Source organism: Aotus nancymaae, unplaced genomic scaffold (genome assembly GCF_030222135.1).
Source record: "Aotus nancymaae isolate 86718 unplaced genomic scaffold, 86718_ANA_hifiasm-v0.15.2.pri h1tg000064l_1, whole genome shotgun sequence".
Classification (NCBI taxonomy): Eukaryota; Metazoa; Chordata; class Mammalia; order Primates; family Aotidae; genus Aotus; species Aotus nancymaae.
Window position 1 is genome coordinate 27,826,904 of NW_026988479.1, and position 22,917 is coordinate 27,849,820.

At 37.8% G+C, this 22,917-nt stretch overlaps 1 long non-coding RNA gene and 1 pseudogene across 1 annotated transcript in view; one reads left to right on the forward strand and one right to left on the reverse strand.

The window, feature by feature from the left end:
* Positions 1-22,917, reverse strand: part of LOC135270610 (uncharacterized) — a 372,604-nt gene that overhangs the window by 221,404 nt on the left and 128,283 nt on the right. The window lies entirely within an intron of this gene.
* LOC105715333 (ret finger protein-like 4A) overlaps positions 22,115-22,917 on the forward strand; it is a 44,794-nt pseudogene continuing 43,991 nt past the window's right edge.

Here is a 22,917-nt window from a genome sequence, read left to right on the forward strand (position 1 = left end):
AAGTGGGTTCAGCAAGGACATAAGATACAAGATAAACATACAAAAATTAACTGAATATCTATATTCCAGCAATGGGCATATGACATCAAAATTAAAAATAAAATGATTTATAATAGCTCAAAAAAATAAAATACTTAGATATAAATCTAACAAAACGTGCAGGACTTGTATGTGGAAAACAAAAATCACTAATGAAAGAAGTCAAAATATTCCTAAATAAACAGAGAGACATACTGAGTAAATGGATTATGAAACTCAATAAAGATGTCAGTTCTAGCCAAATTGAAATAGAGGTTTAATGTAATTCCTATCAAAACCTCAGTAAGGGTTTTTATAAATATAGGCAATGTTTAACAAAAACATTTATGAAAATAGAAAGGAATTTCAACGAATTGTAGCATTTTGAGAAGAAAAAGTAGAAAAAATCGGTTTATTTGATCTAAAGATTTAATATATAACTTCAGAAGTCAAGACTGTATAGTATTGGTGGAGTTACAGATATATACATAAATATGAATGGATAATTCAGAAAAAGATGTAGGCAAATATGCCCAATTTTTGGCAAAAGTACAGATGCAATTTGGTGGAGGTAAAAGAGCCTTTTTAACAAATGGTGCTGGAAGAATTGGACATCCATAGCCCAAGGGAAAAAAATACTTTTGTAATCTAAACCTCACACCTTATAATAATGAACTCAAAATTAATAATAGTCTTAAACATAAAACATAAAGCAATAAAACTTTTAGAAGGAAAAACAAAATCTTCAGAATCTAGCACTAGGCAAAGAGTTTTTAGATTTGACATCAAAAGCATCATCATAAAAGGAAAAACTGAGAAATTGAACTTTATTAATATTAACATCTTTTGCTTTGTGAATGACTGTTAAGAGATTAAAAGACAAACTACAGAGTGGGAGAAAACATTTACAAAACACATATCTGGCAAATGACTATTATCTATAACATTTAAAGAACTCTTAAAATGTAACACTAAAAAAAAATTGAACAATTAAATTAGAAAATGCACAAAAATTAGGAATAGATGTTTCACAGAAGAGAATAAAAACAGATGATAAATAAATATGTGAAAAGACTGTTCAATATCATTAGCCACGAGAGAAAGACAACATACAACCACAGTGAGATGTCACTACAGACCTAGGAGGATGACTAAAATAGAAAAATATGTATAGTGAAACTACCAAATGCTTGAGAGAATCTGGGAAAACTTCACCACTTTGTCATCTTACTAATGGGAACATAAAAGGGTACAGCCACTAAGAAAACAGTGTGCCAGTTTCTTAAAAGACAAAACAGGCTGGGCACGGTGGCTCACACCTGTAATCCTAGCACTTTGGGAGGCCAAGGAGGGTGGAGTTCGAGACCAGCCTGGCCAAGATGGTGAAACCCCATCTCTACTAAAAAACATACAAAAATTAGTTGGGCAAGGTGATGGGAGCCTGTAATCCCAGCTACTTGGAAGGCTGAGGCAGGAGAATCACTTGAACCTGGGAGGTGGAGGTTGCAGTGAGCTGAGATCGATCCACTGAACTCTAATCAGGGTGACAGAGCAAGACTCTGTCTAAAATAAAAAGTATGTTCACATAAAAATCTGTAAAAAGATATTTTCCAGTAGCTTTATCATAATTATCTCAAACTGGAAACAAACCAGATACCTTTCAAGAAGTAAATGATTAAACAAACTGTGGCATATCCATTCTGTGGAATGCTACCAAGCTAAAATAAATCAGGAAAAAGGGACTTACTGAGTCACTTGATTCATCTGACAACCTAGATGAATTTTTAGAGGTTTTTTTTTTTCTGAGTGAAAAAGTCCTAAAATGTTATATAATATATGATTCAATTTGTATTACATTCTTATGACAAAATTATTTAAATGGAGCACAGATTAGCAGTATTCAGGGGTTAAAGAAAAGCTAGGCAATGGTAAACAATTGGGAAACAGGTTATAAAAGGGCAAAATAATTTTTGAGATGATAATGTTCTTTTGTATTTTGACTGTATTAATGTCAATATCCAGGTTGTGATAAAGTATAGTTTTGCAAGATTACCCAGTTACCACTGGGGTAAACAGTAGGTAATGATTATTTCAAAATAAAAATTTAAAAATCCGTTACCATGGAGGAGGCAAGGGTGTGTTTCTAGAGGGAAGTAAATGAACTCCACATCAAACAATGGACTGTTGGTATGTTTGAAGGAAACTACAGCATAGCTCCTATCCTACCAATTATGAGATGCTGTTATCTGGCACCTTCGACTGGCAACAACACTTATATGCAATTTTTTTTTCCTGTATTCCTCTGATCCTCTTTAGTGCCCCTCTCTTTCCTATCGCTTACCTTCCCCACTTCTCTACGGCCCTCAATACTCCTTATAAAAAGATAATTAACAGAATTGATCTAAGCAACTCCCTAAAGTGAGGACATCAGAGATGACTGTTGACACCATTTTATACAGAAGGAAATAACGCCAGAAATAGAGAGACGACCTGGGCTCTAACTCCAGCTTGATACTTCCTTGGAGAGTAATTTTGAGTAAATGATTGGACATCAATTCCCCTCTCCAGAACATGATTAGACTCCCTGTGTGTTGTGCCTCGTAGTGTGTTGATTATGAGAATACATGAAATAATGGAAATCAAGGGGTTTTGTAAAGGACAGAGTGCTGCGCATATGCTGACATTGTTATTATTTCAACTTGAGGAGATCTCTTTGTATGGGAAGGTAAAAGTACAAGTCAAACTTCACTGGCTGAATTTTCAGGAGTGAGTCACCATTGACAGAGGGCATTCTTCTGTATAACCACCACCCAATTTGCCTACTTTTAAGACTATTCTTTGATAAATTCCTAGTACAACAGTTCAATTGCCATCATAGACACAGGCGTGATCAGAAATGACAGTTTGAAAGAACATTGCACCATTATGTTCAGGAGATCTCACAGTGTCCTGCATAGAGTCCTCAAAATGCATTAATTTGAATTGAATAATACTTACAAGAGTTAGCTGATGACTGTGATAATCAACAATATAACCAATATCTTGGTGGGAGGTTAAAATTATAAAGCGAGAACTCTGTTTGGCATGTAAAAATCCAAAGCAACTAATATTCCTAGGAGGTCACTCCTTATCCAGGTACTAGGCAAAGTACACTCTACCTCCTACTCAAGATCCTAGATATCCATGTTTCCTGTCTGTCATCTGGGCAAACCTCCATAACCTAAACCAGGTATGGTGAATTCAAGGCACGTGTACTGCTGTACTCTGCTCCCACATGCAGGGAAGGCATTGCTAATTGAATGTAACTCTTTGAGATCAATCATAGCTACCATTCACGAAGAAATCCATTGGCCAACACTTGTTAATATGCTCTTTGCCAAAAAGTCTTTTAATAAACACCTCCATTTGTATAGTGTGATGTAGTGCCTATTATGTATAAGGCAGTAGGGAGGGCAGCAGTTGATTTTAAGGGGCTTAGAGTCAAACAGAAGAGAAAATTTGGGCACAGATAATTTTGCCTTGGAGTGGACATGGTGACAGTGACAGAACAAAGACACAAGGATCAAGGCAAGTCTAAAAGTGAGACATTTACTATTAGCATCTAGGAAGCCTTCATGGTAACATGGCAAAAGTGCTGTTTGGTCTCTAGGTTGGGGAGGACTTAGATTTCCAGACAGGAGAGAAAGAGCATTCTATTCAGAAAGCAAATGCAAGAAATGCAGGGAAGCCAAAGGTATGTATAGGGAACATTGTTTGATGCACAGGATGTATTGAGGGAAAATGGAGGAATGACAGAAAAGGAAATTTAATAGGAAAATTGGGGCTAAATCTTAAAGACTCTGGAACAAATGAGGTGAAAATACCTGTGCTTCCCAACATACCCAGATAGGGCAGACTTTTTCATAAACACATCAATTTTAAAACCAGAAGAGATGTCAAAGATATTCCCTACTTTTTAAACAATACAGTATTATTTCATTTCACAGATGAGAAAACTGGGAACCCAAGAGACTAAGTAAGCGGCCCTGCCATTTAGTGAGCAGTGTGTTCTTTTCTGGTTTTTAGTTGTCTGTTCTGTAAGGTATAGGGGTAAATGGTAAAGATTACCTCTGTTCCCTTTGCTTGAATCACACCTTCCCCAGTCTCTTCATTAGTGCTGACTTTTCCTCATCAGAGGTCACCTCCTTCTGGAGTCTTCCTCTGCCCATGCTATCTGAATTAGCCTCCTCATCACTTTCCATCTCATCAGTCTGATTTTTCTCACAGCATACATCACTCTTTGAAATCACTTTGTTCATTTATCTATTTTTAAAAATTTGTCTTCTCTCTTTGGTAGGTAAGCTTTATTCTTTTTGCTTTCCCCAGAACTCTATCTTCTATTATTTTAAACCTAGGAGTAATTTCAAACCTAGGAAGAAGCAAGGGAATAAGATGAGCCAGAAGGATGAGATGGAGTGAGAGGCAATTTCCAAGGAAGTCAATGCAGTTTACAGGGAAGTCAATACCATTCATTCAACAAACTCTGAACACCCACCTTTTATGCAGCTCTGTGCCAGGCAGTAATGAGAGGGATACCAGAATGAACATTGGGCATGCTACAGTGCCCATCCTCAAAGAGGTTGTAGTCCAGAAGAGAAGCCAAAATCCATCCACTTCATACCCAGATTTTAAAAATTACAATTAGGATAGTTTAAATAACAAGAAAATCTGAGTAACCATGAGAGCGTGTAATAGCAAGACTTGATCTTATCAGAGATTGCTTCACTGAGAAAACGATGTTTAAGCTGAAGGCCTTGAGGCGGATGTGAGTAAATGTGGTGAAGAGAGGAAGAGTGCCCTGGGCAGAGAGTTTCATCAGCCAAGTGCCACATGCCTGTCTCTGCTACTGATAACAAGGATGGTGGTCTCCAGGCAGCCTCAATGCCTGTCTTTCTGGAACACTGTTATCCTAGCGAGGCTCCCGGCCATATGAGGAAAAGGTGGTGTGACAGAATCAGTGGTACCAATTAATTATCATTCTTTGTGCTTGAATCATTATTAGTCTCAGAATAAACACTAGACACCTAATGAAATTTTATCTGTCTGCAGCAGAATTTTAATTTGCATGCTTTATGACACTAACATTTGTACAGTAGCCAGTAGTTAGTTTTCAAAGCCAGCCTTTCTTACTATTTATCTAATGAAGTGAGAGAGGAAATTAGGTAGTTTTCCTCCCCTCTCTCCCCTAAGGATTTCTCCTTCCTCTGGGCATTTCTGTATTTCCTTCACTTGCTTATTAATTTAACATTTGCTGAGTCCACTATGGGCAAGGTATGTGGCAGAAGCTATGGGGAATTCTAGCTCTCAGGAAGTAGATGTGCTCAGAGACTGATGAGTCTTTTTTCTTTTACACTGAAGACAAGAATCATCCTCTATTTGCAGTTCACTGAACACGCTGTTGTTTCAGGCCTTCATGTGTTAGTCCTGTTATTCTCTCTGCCTAGAACTTTCCTCTTCCTTTATAGGCCTTACACTCTTTAAAATTTAGCTTAAATTCAACCGCTTTTTTGAAGCCACAAATCTCTTAGGATTATTTTGATTGCAACGGACAGGAAACCCAATTTTAAACAGCTCATATTTAAAAAGGGAATGTATTGTCCTATGTTGCCAAACAGTCTGGAGGGATACCTGGCTTCAAGTGTAGCTTATTTCAGGACAAATCAATGTCACCAGCAACCAGATTTTTGTTGTTGTTGTTGTTGTTTGCATATTTTATTCTTCTATACAAACTCCAGCCCTTGTAAACTTCTGGTTTCACATCTCATGGGAGAAAACAAGAGTACTTTTCCAGAAATCTCAAGGAAAAGTTTCATTTCTAATTGGCCTGCCCAGCATCTCATGATCATCCTTGGACCTCCTACTGTTCTCACATGAGTGCAGGGCTCTGAATAGGCAAGCCTAAGTCACATGGTAGTCTTCTAGACCCATAGCTGTTTCTTAAATACCATTTCATTCCTATGTAAAGTCCTCCCTTTCTGTGGCCCTAGAATTACTCATAAAACTGTATTTTCTACATGCTTGGGAATTTATTGTAGCAGATGAAATGGAGAAAGAGACAGGGGGATGATCATAGAAATGACAAAGGCTGTAACTGACCCACTCGCAAAGATGTTAATAATAAATATTCATTTGTGGGTGGTATTTTACACCCAAAGTATCACAGGGGGCACATAAAAGTAGAGGTTAAATAGAAAGATATGGCCTACACCCAAGAAACTGGATGACAGTATTGACAAATACTGTTACGAAAATAGTACCATTAATATACATTTATTATATACTAAGTGTGCTCTGGGCTTCACTAACATTTTTCACTTAAACTATATAATAACATACACATAGATGCGTACAGAGAGATTTGAAGTAATCTGCTTGGTCATACAATAAATTCCTGTATCAAAATTTGAATCCTCTTTAACAGATGAGGTTACAATAATGTACAAAACCCAGAAAATTACTGCTTTCATAGGGCAATACAGCTACAGTAGGAAGATAGTATTTAAATAATATGTAAACAAATCAAATTACACAGTGAAAGGTTCACCATGAAGAGGAACAGGGTTCTATAAGAATATATAGCAAAGGGTCTCTGAAGCATTAAGAAAAGTTCTTGTGAAAACTATATTTGAACTAAGACTTCGAAGATATGATTGGGGTTAAGGAGATGGAAAGAAAAGGGACATTTGAGATGAGTACACAATCTGTTTACATGTTTTGAGGAACCAAGAAACATGACAAATTTGAGGACCTGAAAGAAGGCCAGAGTGATTAAGGTACCAAGAAATGTCCTGCTGTATGGATAACCTGCTGTTGCACAAAACTAAAGAGATAGTAGCCAACCTTGCATTTTGGCCAAGCCTGCAGGAGATTGGTAGGCTATAATATATATTTTAATCTTTGTCTTTAGATTAGTCAGAAACAATTTTGAGCATACAAGTGACTTGATTAGAATGCACTGCAGAACAAGAAAGAAGTAGAAGAGAGACCAACTAGACATTTGTTGGATAGTCAAGACCACAGATGGTAGTGGTGTTAGAAGTAGACAGAGAAATTGACTGATTCAAGACATGATTAGGAGTTAAAATCAGTAACACTTAGTCACGGTATTAGGTGTTGAGTTGGATATGGAAGGGTAGGGTGAGAGAGAGGGAAGTGTCAGGATGAAGTCAAGGTTTGTGTAGTTATCTTACTAGGAACTAAAGATAAAAGGCAGCTGGCATAGTAAGGTGCATATATCAGGTGGGAAAATCAAGGAATGCAGATAGAATTGGTGGAGAGGCAAGGGTGCCATCACAGGAAAGAGGTAAGCCCACGTGGGGTGGTTTTCGTGAGCAAAAAATTACAAGAAGCCATGTGGTGAGAGAAAACAGTGGGAGATAAGATAGGAAAATAGGACAGAAACAGATCAAATAGGATCTCTGAAACTAGAATAAGGTATATATACATGATTCAGTAGCCAGGGAGAACTACCAAAAATTTCAGAAAACAGGAATGACATTACCAGCTGAACATATAAGGAAGACTCCTGTGATGCGGCAGTATAGAAAGTAACAATTGTAGGGCATAGTGAGGGGGCATCAATGAGATCAGAGTGAGGACGAATAATACAGAGGCTGATGCCATGTCTTTAGAGAAAGACAGAAAGGGTCTAAAATGGGATAGTGGAGATGGGCTAGAGAATTAGATCCAAAATCTAAAGTAAGGTGAATATGCCATTGTGCTGAATACTACCAGGTTTCAAAAGAATTAAAACATGATCCTCTGTCTCAGGGAAATTATAATTTAGGGACAAGTGAGATTTGGTTTTATTTGCAGACGCTTAATGAGTAATATAAAGTAAGAAAACACTATAGAATTTCAGAAGACAGAGGGATGGCTCTCTTTGAAGGGATATAAGAAGACCTCAGAGAAAGGACTAGAATTTAGAACATGGTTTTTGTTCAGTAGACAGAGAAGAGAGGGAAAGCATTTTCAGAGGTTAAAAACTCAAATATTTTTGTCTCTGGAATAATCTGATTTTGGTGTTTGCCTAAGATTCCACTGTCATATGTCTGATTCCTTGGTACAATTTTGCTGTTTTCAGCTCCTCACTAGTAAGCATCTTCTTGCAAATTGCTCTAAAGAGACCTGAAGCCCTTTCCAGAGTAGTTAATGAAGATGGTAATGAGATTGGGCTGAACTCTGATGCCAGAGAGCGCCCTGTAGACAACTTGACCTCCTTGAGGCCTGTAATGCCACTTGCCGCTACCTTTTGTCAGTGTTCTCATTACGTTCTTTGACAGTGTTCAATCCTGATGATAGTGCTCATATCCAAGCCATTTTACAGTTAATCTTACAGGCAGGCTCTCATCAAACTTTCCCACAGTTTCCTGGGAAGCCAACATACAACACACAATGCATTTATTTCACGTATTATAACTACATCAGAAAGCCAGTCAAGGATTTCTAATGTTTTTATCATCATAATACTAAGTAGCATATCCATTTATATTCATAGCTATGGAGACGACAGCTTTGTTAGAAAATGAAGTGGTAATTATCAGTGGTTGTTCTAGAATCATGGGAACAAAATATTTTGCTATAGGAAGGGGACTGAGAGGTCATCTAATAACTCTCTCAGATATGTCCAGCAGTTTTACAGTTTCTGACTGTTCTCATTTGCTCCATGAGACACACAGGGCAGCAGTTAACCATCACCATTCTGTAGTTGAGGGAATGGTGTTGTAGAGAAGTAACGTGACACATTCAAGGTGACACAGCTAGCAAGTGGCACGTGAGCCTAAAACTCAAATCTTTTGATTATTAGTTTACTTATCTTTGTAATTTAGTATGTTGGTATACAAAGTATGAGGACCATCAGAGTGTTGTTAAAATCAAATAACATCAAAGGAAAGGGAATTAGAAAGTAATAGTGTTTGATGCACCCAGATACTGTCAAATATGCAAATGATGGAATTGTAACCAGAAGAGAAAGTGTATGCCCAGTTTAACAGCACTGACATAAAACATAGCCCCAAACACTCTTCTGGCCAAATACAGCATACATGTAGACAGGATTTGGCCTACAGAATGGCAGGTTATGACCCTTATTTCAACATCTGAGAAAAAATAACCACACAGATTCTGCTCCCTCCATCCCTCCTTTTTAAAATATTTTATCTTTGTGAGAATGTTTGACATTTTTCTTCCCATAGTCCTCTGTCAAATATTCAAATCCTCAGGTTGCTACATTTGCTTTTGATAATTACATTCATATCAGGAACCACATTAGGCCTATGGTTATCATGATAATTAAGATAGTATATGTACAAAATTAAAGAGAGTCAAAATTACCACTAAGTTGAGTCGAGGGATATTTTCCCTGGGGTCTGATGTGATTAGAAGAGGCTTCCTGGAAATTATGACACTTCATTTGAGCTTTAAAGAATGAGTAGCACTTAGTCGATGATAATGTTCAACCGAATTTAGGTGCTCAAGAGACCACTGAAAAAGAATATTATATCCGTATTAATTTTATCTATTCATATTTAAATTTTTTAAAGCTTAGCAGGGATTTCTGCTCTTTATTATTTCCCATCTTGCTGCTTGCTTTGGCTTTATTTTACTCTACTTTTTCTAGATTCTTGAAATAAAGGCTTAGATTATTGATGTGAGACTTTTTCTTTCATCTAATGTATGTATTTAGTGCTATAAATGTCCCTCTCAGGTCTATGTTAGTTATAGCTCATAAATTTTGATATGTAGTATTTATATTTCAGTGTTTTTAGGTTTGCTTGAGACTTCTTTGATTCATGAGTTATCTAGACATATGCTGTTTAGTTTTCAAATGTTTGAAAATATTATCTTTCTGATAATAAATTTCAGTTTGATTCTATTGTGGTAATTTCAATTCATGTAAATTTGCTGAGGTTTGTTTGATGACCCAGTATATGGTCTCTCTTGGTATAAGTTCTTTGGGCACTTGAAAAGAATGTGTATTCTGCTGTCATTTGATGGATTATTCCATAAAAATTTGTTACATCTTGTTGATTGATAGTACTGTTGGATTTTTCTGTATCCTTGCAGATTTTCTATTTAGCTGTTCTATCAATTATTGAGAGAGGGGTGTTAAAATTTTTAATTATATTTGTAGATTTGTCTATTTCTCATTTCAGTTCTGTTTTTCTTTCACATATTTCACAGTTTTGTTTGATGCATATACATTTGGAATCCTAGGTCTTCTTGGTACATTAACAATTTCATCAGTATATCATGCTCCTTTCTGTCTCTGGTAATTTTTCTGTGGTTAAATATATACTATCTGATATTAATATAGTCAATTCTGCTATTGATTACTTTATGAATATTTTTCCACTCTTTACCATCAATTTGCCTGTATCAATACAGTTGGACCTTTGTATCCACAAGTTCCTGATCCACATATTCAACCAATCACAGATCAAAAATATTTGCGAAAAAATTAAAACACAAAAAAATACGGATAAAAGCAATATAATATAACAACATTTACAGAGACTTGACATTGTATTAGGTATTATAAGCAACCTAGAAATAATGTAAACTATTCAAGAGGATATACATATGTTATATGCAAATACTATATCCATTTTATATAAAGAACTTGAATGGATTTTGGTATGCACAGCTATTTTGGAACCAATTTCCTGTGGATACTGAGGGATGAGTATATTTATGATAATTTTCTTATAGACAATATATTGATGTGTCATGTTTTTCAATCTACTCTGTTAATCTCTTTTAATTAGTATAGTTAGAGAATTTTTACTATGTATTAGAGTTTATGTCTGCCATTTAATTCTTTGTTTATTTGTGGTCTGTTTTTGTATTGTTTTCTGTTTTTTGTTTCTGCCTTCATGGGAGTTAAACATTTTTTACAATTACAGTTTCTCTAGTTTGAGTGTATTTCTTTGAATAGCTTTTTTAGTAATTTCTCTACATGTATTAGTTTGTTCTCACATCACTATAAAGAACTACCTAAGATTGGGTAATTTATAAAGAAAAGAGGTTTAATCAGCCCATAGTTCTGCAGGCTGTGCAGGAAACATGGCTGGGGAGGCCTCCTAAAACTTTCAATCATGGCAGAAGGTGAAGGTGAAGCAGGCATGTCCTACATGGCTGAAGCAGGGAGAAAAGAGTGAAGGGGGTGGTGTTACACACTTCTAAACAACCAGATCTCAGGGGAACTCATTCATTGTCATGAGAACAGTAAGGGGGAAATCTGCTTCCCTGATCCAATCACCTTCCACCGGGCCCTTCCTCCAACATCGGAGATTACAATTTGACACGAGATTTGGGCAGGTACACAAATCCAAACCATATCAGTATTATATTACTTAAACATAACTTAATGCAGGCTATTTGTGTCATCATTTTACTCATTAAAGTGCATAAATCTTGCCTTCTTTTATGTCCTTTTACTGCTCTTCATTTGTGTCTTAGTCAGCTCAGGCTGCCATTAAAAAATACCAAAGACTGGGTGGTTTAGCAATAGTAATTTATATATCAGAGTTCTGAGTGCTGTAAGTCTCTAGCTCAAGGGTAAAAGCATGGTCTGTTTCTAGTGAGGCTTCTCCTCCCATCTTGCATATGTTCGCTTTCTCCCTGTGTCCTCACATGGCTGAAAAAGAGCAAACTCCCTAGTGTTTCATCTTGTAACAGCACTAATTCTAACACGAGGGCCTCACCTTCATGGCCTAATCTAAACCGAATTATCTCCAAAAGACCCTATTTCCAGACACCAACACACCAGGGATTAGAGCTTCAACATATCATTTTTAGGGCATGGGACACAATTCAGTCAATAGCAATTTGTAACGTGATCGTCTTAAATACTTTCTTTACAGACATTTATGACTACATCAGACAGTACTGCAATTTTTGCTATTACTGTGAAATATAATAATGTAGAAAGCCCAAGAGGAGAAGAAAGTCTATTGTATTTACCTGTGTATTTTATTTACTTTGTTCCTTCTTCATTTTTAATGTTCCAGAATCCTTATGTGATCATTTGCTTTCTGTTTACGGAACTTTATTTGACTGTTATTTTAGAGTAAGTTTGATAGCAACAAATTGTATTAGTTTTATTTCTTCCAAAACTGTTCTTATTTCCTTTTTTCCTGAAGAATATTTTTGTTGGCAATAGAATTTGTGGTTGACATTTCTTTCAGTACTTGACAATGTTGTGCCATTCCTTCTAGCCTCTACAGTTTCTGGTGAGAAATCTCTTGTCATTTGCATTATTTCTCCTCTACAAGTAAACTGTCATTTATCTCTCCTTGCTTTCATAACTATTTTGTCTTTCATGTTCAGAAGTTGAACCATAGTTTCTTGTTGTGAATTTCTTTGGTTTTCTTCTGTTTGGGATTCACTCTGTTCCTTGAATCTGTATGCTTAAACCTTTTGCCAGATTTGAGATATTTCAAGTACTTTATCAGCTATGCTATCTTCCTCCTCTCATTTCAGGACTTCAGTGATATGAAAGTTGGAGCTTGTCTTATAGTTCCATATGTCCCTGAGGTTCTGTTCATTATTTTATCCAGTCTATTTTTTTCTCTGTAGTTTACATTGTATCATTTCTATTGTTGTAGAATAAAGACCCCTAATTTTTTGTTCTTGTTTTATGACAGGGTCTCACTTTTTCACCCAGGCTGGAGTGCAGCAGCACAATCACAGCTTGCTGCAGCCTCAAGCAATCTTCCTACCTCAGCCTCCCAAGTAGCTGAGACCACAGGTACCACTCGGTTAATTTTTATTATTTTTTGTACAGACTAGGTCTTGATATGTTTTCCAAGATGGTCTTGAACTTCTGAGTTTAAGCGCTCCTCCTGCACTGCCTGAATGTTTTCCTATCTCCTTTATTTGCCTAATGCAAGCTGCTGATCTCACTGTGGATCCAGGGCCCCTAACCCTAGCAGCCACACTTGACTACAGAACCAGAATCTGTTTTCAGCATTGTGTACTCCCTACAGTTACTAATGTGGCTCCCCATGCACCTGCAGAATCTGTAGCTACTGGCTTTGAATTACATTACTTTCAGTTTGATACAGTGAAGGCTGAAAAGCTGTGAAATCTTTACACATGCATTGCTCACATGAGTTAGTCTATGCTCCCAAGTAACTTTCATGGAGATACAGTCCAAAGAGTCCAAATTATCTTTAAAGTATTTCAGTTTTTATGTTTCTCAAGAGACATGAAACAAGAGCCAATTCATATGACCTGTCTCATGCAACTTTTTCTCCTACCTAAGACCCTTCTATGCAATATTTCACTCAATGCTTTTAGAGCCTGTATAGATTTTATTCTTTTATTCTGTACCTCATGTCACTGATCCTATTAAACTTTTCCTCTCCACTTACTCCTTTTTGCATTTATTTTTCTTAGTCTATTCACTTGCTTCTATATTATGAAACTTTGAGAATCAGTCTGGAAAGGCAGACCATTCTTCAAAAGAGGGCTGGTGGGAGTTGGGAAGAGATTGTGAGCATACTTTTGAATTCCACCACAGCTGCCAATGCTTTCATAAAATTTCCTATTTCTATAGAGTTAGCTTTTTAAAGTATGATACCCAATGTAATAAAATCAACATTATTTTATTTGCCAGCAGCTCAGAGTTAATTAGACACTAATTTAAAAAAATTCTCAACACCTCATTTCACTGTGTAGGCATGAGCAATGCAACTGTCATTTTGTATGGGAGATCCAGAGTGGAAATCACACATTTAAAGTTGGGCAATATGTATCTAGTTCCAAACATTTCTGAATAGGTGTTTGAGTTGGTAATGATATCAGGGATTTTCCAGCCCCATGTTTCTCAGTCTGAAATGTATGTCTCCAGTGGTGCACCAGAGAATATAATGCTACCAGAAAAGCAGTACACATCATTCTAGAAAAGATACTGGAAAAATAAGGATAAGAGTAAAACAATAACAGATATATTTTTAATAAAATAAAATTTGAGGCTACTTTAAAGATATATTGTGACACTTCAAAGAAACTGAGTTTTCTAAAATACTAGACTGTTTCCAACTGTGCCCCTTTACTTTACTAGAGTATATATTCACCCTCTCTTCATATAGGACATCTGGATACTCATTATAATAATGTGGGATGCTGTTTAAATTACAGTGTTCTTCAGCACACTATTTGAAACATGTTGGAATCAAAATCTCTTAAGACTAAGAACCTGAGTATTAGGTTTTTGTTTTTACTTTATTTAAATTAAAACTCTTCAGGAGATCCAAGATGGCTGAATAAGAACAGCTCTGGAGTGCAGTTCCCAGTGAGAACAATGCAGAGGGTAGGTGATCACTGCATTTCCAAACTAGTTTTTAATGCCCACAGACCAGGAGATTCCTGGGCTGAAAAGTGCCATGAGTTTCCAGCAAGGCTGTTTCAGCTGGCGCCATGGGTTTCCTCAAAAAAACTCACACAAATCTGGGCAACCATTTCAACTACCACCTGGAATACCTGGGAGACAGAGCCATCCATTCAACTGAAAAAGAGGGGGCTGAAATAGGGAGCCAGGTGATCTAGCTCAGCAGGTCCCACCCCCACAAAGATCAGCAATCTGAAATGCTTTGGATTGAGAGTTTTGCAGTAAGCACAGCTGGACCTGGGATGGTCCAGCTCAGTGCGAGGAAGGGCGTCCACCATTACTGAGGAGTCTGCCACTACTGAGGCAGTCTGCCATTACTGAGGCAGACCACCATTACCAAGGCAGTTTTAACTGTACATCTGTAAACAAAACTGCAAGGAAGTTTACGAAGCAGCCTGCGGCAGCTCAGCAACACCTCTACTGGCAGGCTGTGACTAGACTACTCCCTTGCTGGGCACGGAATCTCTGAAAAAAAGCGGCAGCATGTCAGGAACTTATAAATAAAGCCCCACCTTCCCAGGACAAGCACCTGGGAAAAAGGCAGTTATGAGTGCCACTGCAGCAGATGTAAATGTACCTGCCTAGCAGCTCTGAACAGAACAACAGAGCTACCAGCACAGCACTTGAGCTCCCATAAGGGATAGACTGTCTCCTCAAGCAGCTCCCCAACCCCCATATATCCAAAGAGATACCTCATAAAGGAGAGCTCAGGCTGCCATCTGATGGGTACCCTTCTGGGATGAAGATAACAGAAGAAGACACAAAAAGCAACCCTTACTATTCTGCAGCCCCTATGGGTGATTCCCAGGCAAGCAGGATCTGGAGTGGACCTCCAGCAGTCCTGCAGCAGAGGGGCCTGACTGTTAGAAGGAAAACTAAAAAACAGGAAGAAATAGCTTCAACATCAACAAAAAGAATGTCCACTCAGAGACCCCATCTGAAAGTCACCAACTACAAAGACAACAGGTAGATAAATCCATGAGGATGGGATGAAATCAGTGCAAAAAGGATGAAAACACCAAAAATCAGAATACCTCTCCTCCTCTAAGGGATCACAACTCCCCACCAGCAAGGGAACAAAGCTGAATAAAGAATAAGTCTGATGAATTGACAGGAGAAGGCTTCAGAAGGTGGGTAATAACAAACGTCTCTGAGCTAAAAGAACATGTTCTAACCCAATGCAAAGAAACTATGAACCTTGAAAAAAGGTGAGACAAAATGCTACTGAGAATAAACAGCTTAGAGAAGAATATAAACAACTTGATGGAGCTGAAAAACACAACAAGAGAACTTTGCGAAGCATACACAAGTTTCAATAGCTGAATCGACCAAGCAGAAGAAAGGATGTAAGACACTGAAGATTAACTAAACAAAATGAGAAGTCAAGATTAGAGAAAAAAGAGTAAAAAGCAAGGAGTAAAGCCTCCAAGAAATATGGGATTATGTGAAAAGACCTAATCTACGTTTGATAGGTATATCTGAATGTGATGGAGAGAATGAATGCAACCTGTAAAACACTCTTCAGGATGTTATCCAGGAGAACTTGCTTGGTTGGGACCTAGCAAGGCAGGCCAACATTCAAGTCTAGGAAATACAGAGAATATCACAAAGATATTCCTCAAGAAGAGCAACCCCAAGGCACATAATTGTTAGATTCACCAGGGCTGAAATGAAGGAAAAAATGCTAAAGGCAGCCAGAGTGAAAGGTCGGGTTACCCACAAAGGGAAGCCCATCAGACTCACAGTGGATCTCTTGGCAGAAACACTCCAAGCCAGAAGAGAGTAGGGGCCAATATTCAACATCCTTAAAGAAAAGAACCTTCAACCTAGAATTTGGTATCCAGCCAAACTAAGCTTCTTAAGTGAAGGAGAAATAAAATCCTTTAAGAACAAGCAATTGCTGAGAGATTTTGTCACCACCAGGCCGGCCTTAAAAGAGCTCCTGAAAGAAGCACTAAACATAAACAGGAACAATCAGTACCAGCCACTCCAAAAACATACCAAATTTTAAGGACCATCAATACTATGAAGAAATTGTGTCAACTAATGGGCAAAACAACCAACTAGCATCAAAACAGCAGTATCAAATTCACACACAACAATATTAACCTTAAATGTAAATGGGTTAAATGCCCCAATCAAAAGACATAGACTGGCAAATTGGACAAAAAGTCAAGACCCATTGGTATGCTGAATTTAGGAAACCCATCTCACGTGCCAGGACACACATAGCCTCAAAATAAAGGAATGGAGGAAGATTTACCAAGCAAATGGAGAGCAAAAAAAAGCAGGAGTTGCAATCCTTGTCTCTGACAAAATGGACTTTAAACCAACAAAAATCAAAAGAGAAAAAGAAGGACATTACATAATGGTAAAAGAATCAATGCAACAAGAAGAGCTAATGATTCTAAATATATACACACCCAATACAGGAGCACCCAGATACATAAAGCAAGTTCTTTATGACCTACAAAGAGACTTAGACTCCCACAGAAGAATAGTGGGAGACTTTAACACTACACTCTCAATATTAGACAGATCAGTGAGACAGAAAATTAACAAGGATATCCAAGACTTGAACTCAGATCTGGACCAAGCAGAACTAATAGACATCTACAGAACTCTCCACCCCAAACCCACAGAATATACATTCTTCTCAGCACCACATTGCACCTACTCTAAAATTGACCACGTAATTGGAAGTAAATCACTCCTCAGCAAATGCAAAATAACAGAAATCATGACAAACAGTCTCTCAGACCACAGTGCAATCAAATTATAACTCAGGATTAAGAAACTAACTCAGAACCTCACAACTTCATGGAAACTGAACAACTGGCTCCTGAATGTCTACTGGATAAACAATGAAATGAAGGCAGAAATAAAAATGTTTTTTGAAACCAATAAGAATGAAGACACAATGTACCAGGATCTCAGGGACACATTTAAAACAGTGTCTAGAGGGAAAGTCATAGCAATAAATGCCCCATGAGAAGTGAGGAAAGATCTAAAATCAACACTCTATCATCATAATCATCATAATTGAAAGAGTTAGAGGAGTAAGATTAAAAAAAAAAAAAATCAAAAGCTAGCAGAAGACCAGAAATAACTAACATCAGAGTAGAACTGAAGGAGACAGAGACACAAAAACCCTTCAAAAAAATCAATAAATCCAGGAGTTGTTTTTATGAAAAGATCAACAAAATAGACAGATGGCTAGCAAGATTAATAAAAAAGAGAGAAGAATCAAATAGATGCAAAAAACAATAAAGGGTATATCACTACAGATTCCACAGAAATACAAACTACCATCAGAGATTACTACAAACAACTCTATGCACATAAACCAGTAACCTGGAAGAAATGGATAAATTCCTGGACAATTGCACCCTCCCAAGCCTAAACCAGGAAGAATTTGAAACTCTGAATAGACCAATAACAAGGACTGAAGTTGAGGTAACAATTAATAGCCTACCAACCAAAAAAAGCCCACGTCCAGATGGGTTCACAGTCAAATTCTACCAGATGTACAAAGAGGAGCTGGTACCACTCCTTCTGAAATTATTCCAAAAGATCCAAAAAGAGGAAATCCTTTTCAAATCATTTTATGAGAGCAACATCATCCTGATACCAAAACCTGTAAGAGACTCAACAAAAAAAGAAAACTTCAGGCCAATATCCATGATGAACATAGATGAAAAAATCTTCAATAAAATATTGGCAAACTGACTGCAACAGCACATCAAAAATCTTATCCATCATGATCAAATAGGATTCATGCCAGGGATGCCAGGCTGGTTCAACATAGGCAAGTCTATGAAAGTAATCCACTACATAATCAGAACCAAAGACGGAAACTACATGATTATCTCAATAGATGCAGAGAAGGCCTTCGACAAAATTCAACAGCCCTTTATGCTAAAAACTCTCAATAAACTAGGTATCAATGGAACGTATCTCAAAATAATAAAAGCTATTTAAAACAAACCCACAGCCAATATCATACTACATGAGCAAAAACTGGAAGCATTCCCTTTGGAATCTGGCACTAGACAAATATGTCCTCTCTCACCACTCCTATTCAATATAGTATTGGAAGTTCTACCCAGAACAATCAGGCAAGAAAAAGAAATAAAAGGTATTCAGTTAGGAAAGGAGGAAGTCAAGTTGTCTTTATTTGCAGACTACATGATTGTATATTTAGAAGACCCCATTTTCTCATCCCAAAATCTTCTTAAACTGATAAGTAACTTCAACAATGTCTTAGGATAAAAAATCAATGTGCAGAAATCACAAGCATTCCTATACACCAATAAGAGACTGAGAGCCAAATCAAGAGTGAACTCCCATTCACAATTGTTACAAAGAGAAAAAAATACCTAGGAATACAACTAACAAAGGATGTAAAGGATCTCTTCAATAAGAAATACAAACCACTGCTCAAGGAAATAAAAGAGGACACAAATAGATGGAGAAACATTCTATGCTTATGGTTGGGAAGAATTAATATCATGAAAATGGCCACATTGCCCAAAGTAATTTATAGATTCAATACTATCCCCATCAAGCTACCAATGACCCTCTTCATAGAACTGGAATAAACCACCTTATACTTCATATGGAACCAAAAGAGAGCCCACATAGCCAAGACAATCCTCAGCAAAAAGAACAAAGCTGGAGGCATCACACTACCTGACTTCAAACTATACTACAAGGCTACAGTAATTAAAACAGTGTGGTACTGGTACCAAAACAGAGATATAGACCAATGGAACAGAACAAAAGCCTCAGAGGCAATGCCACACATCTACAACCATCTGATCTTTGACAAACCTGAGAAAAACAAGCAATTGGGAAAGAATTCCCTGTTTAATAAATGGTGTTGGGAAAACTGGCTAGCCATGTGCAGAAAGCAGAAACTGGACCCCTTCCTGACACCTTACACTAAAATTAACTCCAGGTGGATTAAAGACTTAAACCTAAAACCTAACACCATAAAAACTCTAGAAGAAAACCTAGGCAAAACACTTCAGGATATAGGCATAGGCAAGGACTTCATGACTAAAACCCCAAAAGCATTGGCAACAAAAGCCAAAATAGACAAATGAGATCTAATTAAACTCCAGAGCCTCTGTACAGCAAAAGAAACAATCATTAGAGTGAACTGGCAACCAACAGAATGGGAAAAAGTTTTTGCAATCTACCCATCTGACAAGGTGCTAATATCCAGAATCTACAAAAACTAAAACAGATTTACAAGAAAAAAACTAACGAACCCATTCAAAAGTAGATGAAGGACATGAACAGACACTTTACAAAAGAAGACATATATGAGGCCAACAAACATATGAAAAAATGCTCATCACCGGTCATTAGAGAAATGCAAATCAAAACCATGTTGAGATATCATCTCATGCCAGTTAGAATGGCAATCATTAAAATAACTGAAGACAACAAATGCTGGAGAGGATGTGGAGAAATAGGAACACTTTTACACTGTTGGTGGGAGTGTAAATTAGTTCAACCATTGTGGAAGACAGTGTGGGATTCCTCAAGGATCTAGAAATAGAGAATCCATTTGACCCAGCAATCCTATTAACAGATATGTATCCAAAGGATTATAAATCGTTCTGTTATAAAGATACATGCACATGTATGTTCATTGTGGCACTGTTTACAATAGCAAAGACCTGGAACCAACCCAAATACCCATGAATGATAGACTGGACAAGGAAAATGTGGCACATATACACCATGGAATATTATGCAGCCATAAAAAATGATGAGTTTGTGTCCTTTGTAGGGACATGGATGACTCTGGAAACCATCATTCTCAGCAAACTGACACAGGAACAGAAAACCAAACACTACATGTTCTCACTCATAGGTGGATGTTGAACAATGAAAACACATGGACTCAGGGAGGGGAGCATCACACACTGGGGTCTTTTGTGGGGGGCCTAGGAGAGATACAGTTCAGGGGAAGTGAAGTTGGGGAGGGATAACATGGGAAGAAATGCCAGATGTGGGTGATGGGGGGATGGAGGCAGCAAACCACATTGCATGTAGTACCTATGCAACAATCCTGCATGATTTGCACATATACCCCTGAAATTAAATACACAAAAACAAACAAACAAACAAAAACTCTAGCCATCCCAATGTGAAACCAGCATCAAGAGTCACTGATAGGAAGTACTTCACTGGAAACATAAGAAAAACATGGGCATATTCTTTTCCTTTTACACCTAAGGCAGCTAAAACTCAGAAATTAGAAGGAATTCTGTTGGATCGCATAGCATATTACTGTTAGAGCTGAAACTAGAATGCAGATCTCTGATGTCTATGAAGCATTTTTATCATTGTCATGTTTGTCACTATTATATTTACAATTGCCTGGTGTTAATTTCACAGACAATTGTTGCATAAAAACTATTCAGAAAAAGAACCTCAAGCCTAACCCACTAAGAAAAGTATCTTTCCCACAGATCATTTAAATAGAAATAGCCTGGGCTTGGAAGGTCTAGGGTATTTTCCTATTTTCCTAATACCTATCTGTTTATTTCTGTAACTCAATAAACAGACATTAAAGCATAGCTCAGTGTTGGTCATCCCAAAGAAAGTAAAGAGGATCACAATTTCCGAGAGCCCTCAAGGAGCTTTCTAGTCAGGTGGAAAAGCCAGGCATGCCTATCAGTTGAGGCAAGATAGAATGAGAGAGATGCCAGCACAGATGGTGGCGAACCAACAGAAGAGAGATGCTGCTTTGGACTAGGAGTACCAAAAATGTTTCATGAAAAGAGAGCTTTCAGTCTGGTGTTAAAGAGTGAATGGTATTTGATTTGAGTGGAAGGAGGGTATACCTCACCTAGAGCAGCCAGAGTAAATGCATGGGGTGGAAATGTGTAGATCCCATAGTGGACCTGCATTTCACAGAAGGTTTGGATCTGAATCAGGGATAATTAAAAAATTACATTAAAAAAACTCTTGAAAATTACTTGTTACCTATAGAATAGAGCACATATCTTATATAACCAACCTTACGTAGTAATTCTTATGTCTAAGTACAGAGAAATAACTCTGAGCTAGTATAAATAATAAAATAGGGTTAGTCTGTATGGCTTCCTGAATATCCATACCAGTCTACCTTTAAGATAATCATCAAATCTCTAGGAAGATGGCAAATTCTATAATATTATGGCTTGCAATGTCAGGATTTATTACTTTATATCATGCGTATTATAGACAGTTTTGCTGAAATGAAGTCTAAAGGAGGTAGAGGTTCAAACCTTACTAATGAGAATGCAGTATCAGGTTTTCCCATGTGATAAATATGTAGATGTTGTGACTTCACTGTAGAAGATGAATAATGAGCGTTGGGATCCCAGGGTGTCTGCATCACAAATAAACATTCGGCCATCATATGCCTCTCAGTCTATGCTAAGGAATAAATACAGAATGTCAAGAAGAACAGAAGGCATGGGACCCACCATCAACCCAGCTGTTTCAGGATATGGGATTCAAGAAAACTGATAAAAATAGAATTAAATAAAGAGTCAAATATTAGCCTCCACTACTACTGAGGCAGGTTATTTCTCTGACCCCTTTGCAGGACTCATGACAGAGTGCCTCATTTACTCAGCCCACCACTCTCAACTCCTCATGGGAGGGAGTGTGAGAGCAAACAAGTATGGGAACTGGAGTGAACGAATGCTGGAACCAGCCAGCTGGTTTTGCACTGGAGGGATCAAACTCCATTCACTGGACACCCTGCATTCCTCTCCTTGTGGGAGGGAACGTGCAGGTGAGTGGGTCCAGGAACCGGCCGGATGTTTTAGTGTCCGCAGGAGTGAGCTTCATGCAGGCCCTGTGGCAGCATTCAGGCAGGGGTGCCTGTGACTCTTCAAACTCCAGAGGGCATGTTACAGTGCTCAGCTTAAGAGTTAACAGCTCAGTGAGCCCTCTGCCTTTTTGTGTGAGGTGTCTGCCCTCCACCAGCAAGAGCAAAGGGCAGTGTGACAGCCTTTTGTATCTGCACTCATGGCTTCCAAGCTCTTGTCCGGCATCCAGGAAAAATATGAGGTTGCATGGATGAATTGAAGGATGGTAAATGGGGAGGATTTTATTGCCAAATAAAGTGGCTCTCAGTGGGAAAAGAAAGTGAAAAGGGACAGGGCGGGTAGATAATCTTCCCCTGAAGTCCAGCCATCTATGGCTGGATTCTTCTCCAAAGTTATGCCATCAAGCTGTCCCTCTGAAGTCAAGGGGTTTCTCTCTGATGTCTAGCTATAATCTCATATACCAGTTGAGTCTGGGGTTTTTATAGGCTCAAGATGAGGCAGGGCAAGGTCATGGGTGGGTTATGAAATGGCAACATTCGAGCAGGAAAACAGGGATATTAGTTCTTACTTTGGGTGGCAGTTTCAGGCTTTTTGGCTTGAAGGTGGGCTTTTGCCAGGGACCTG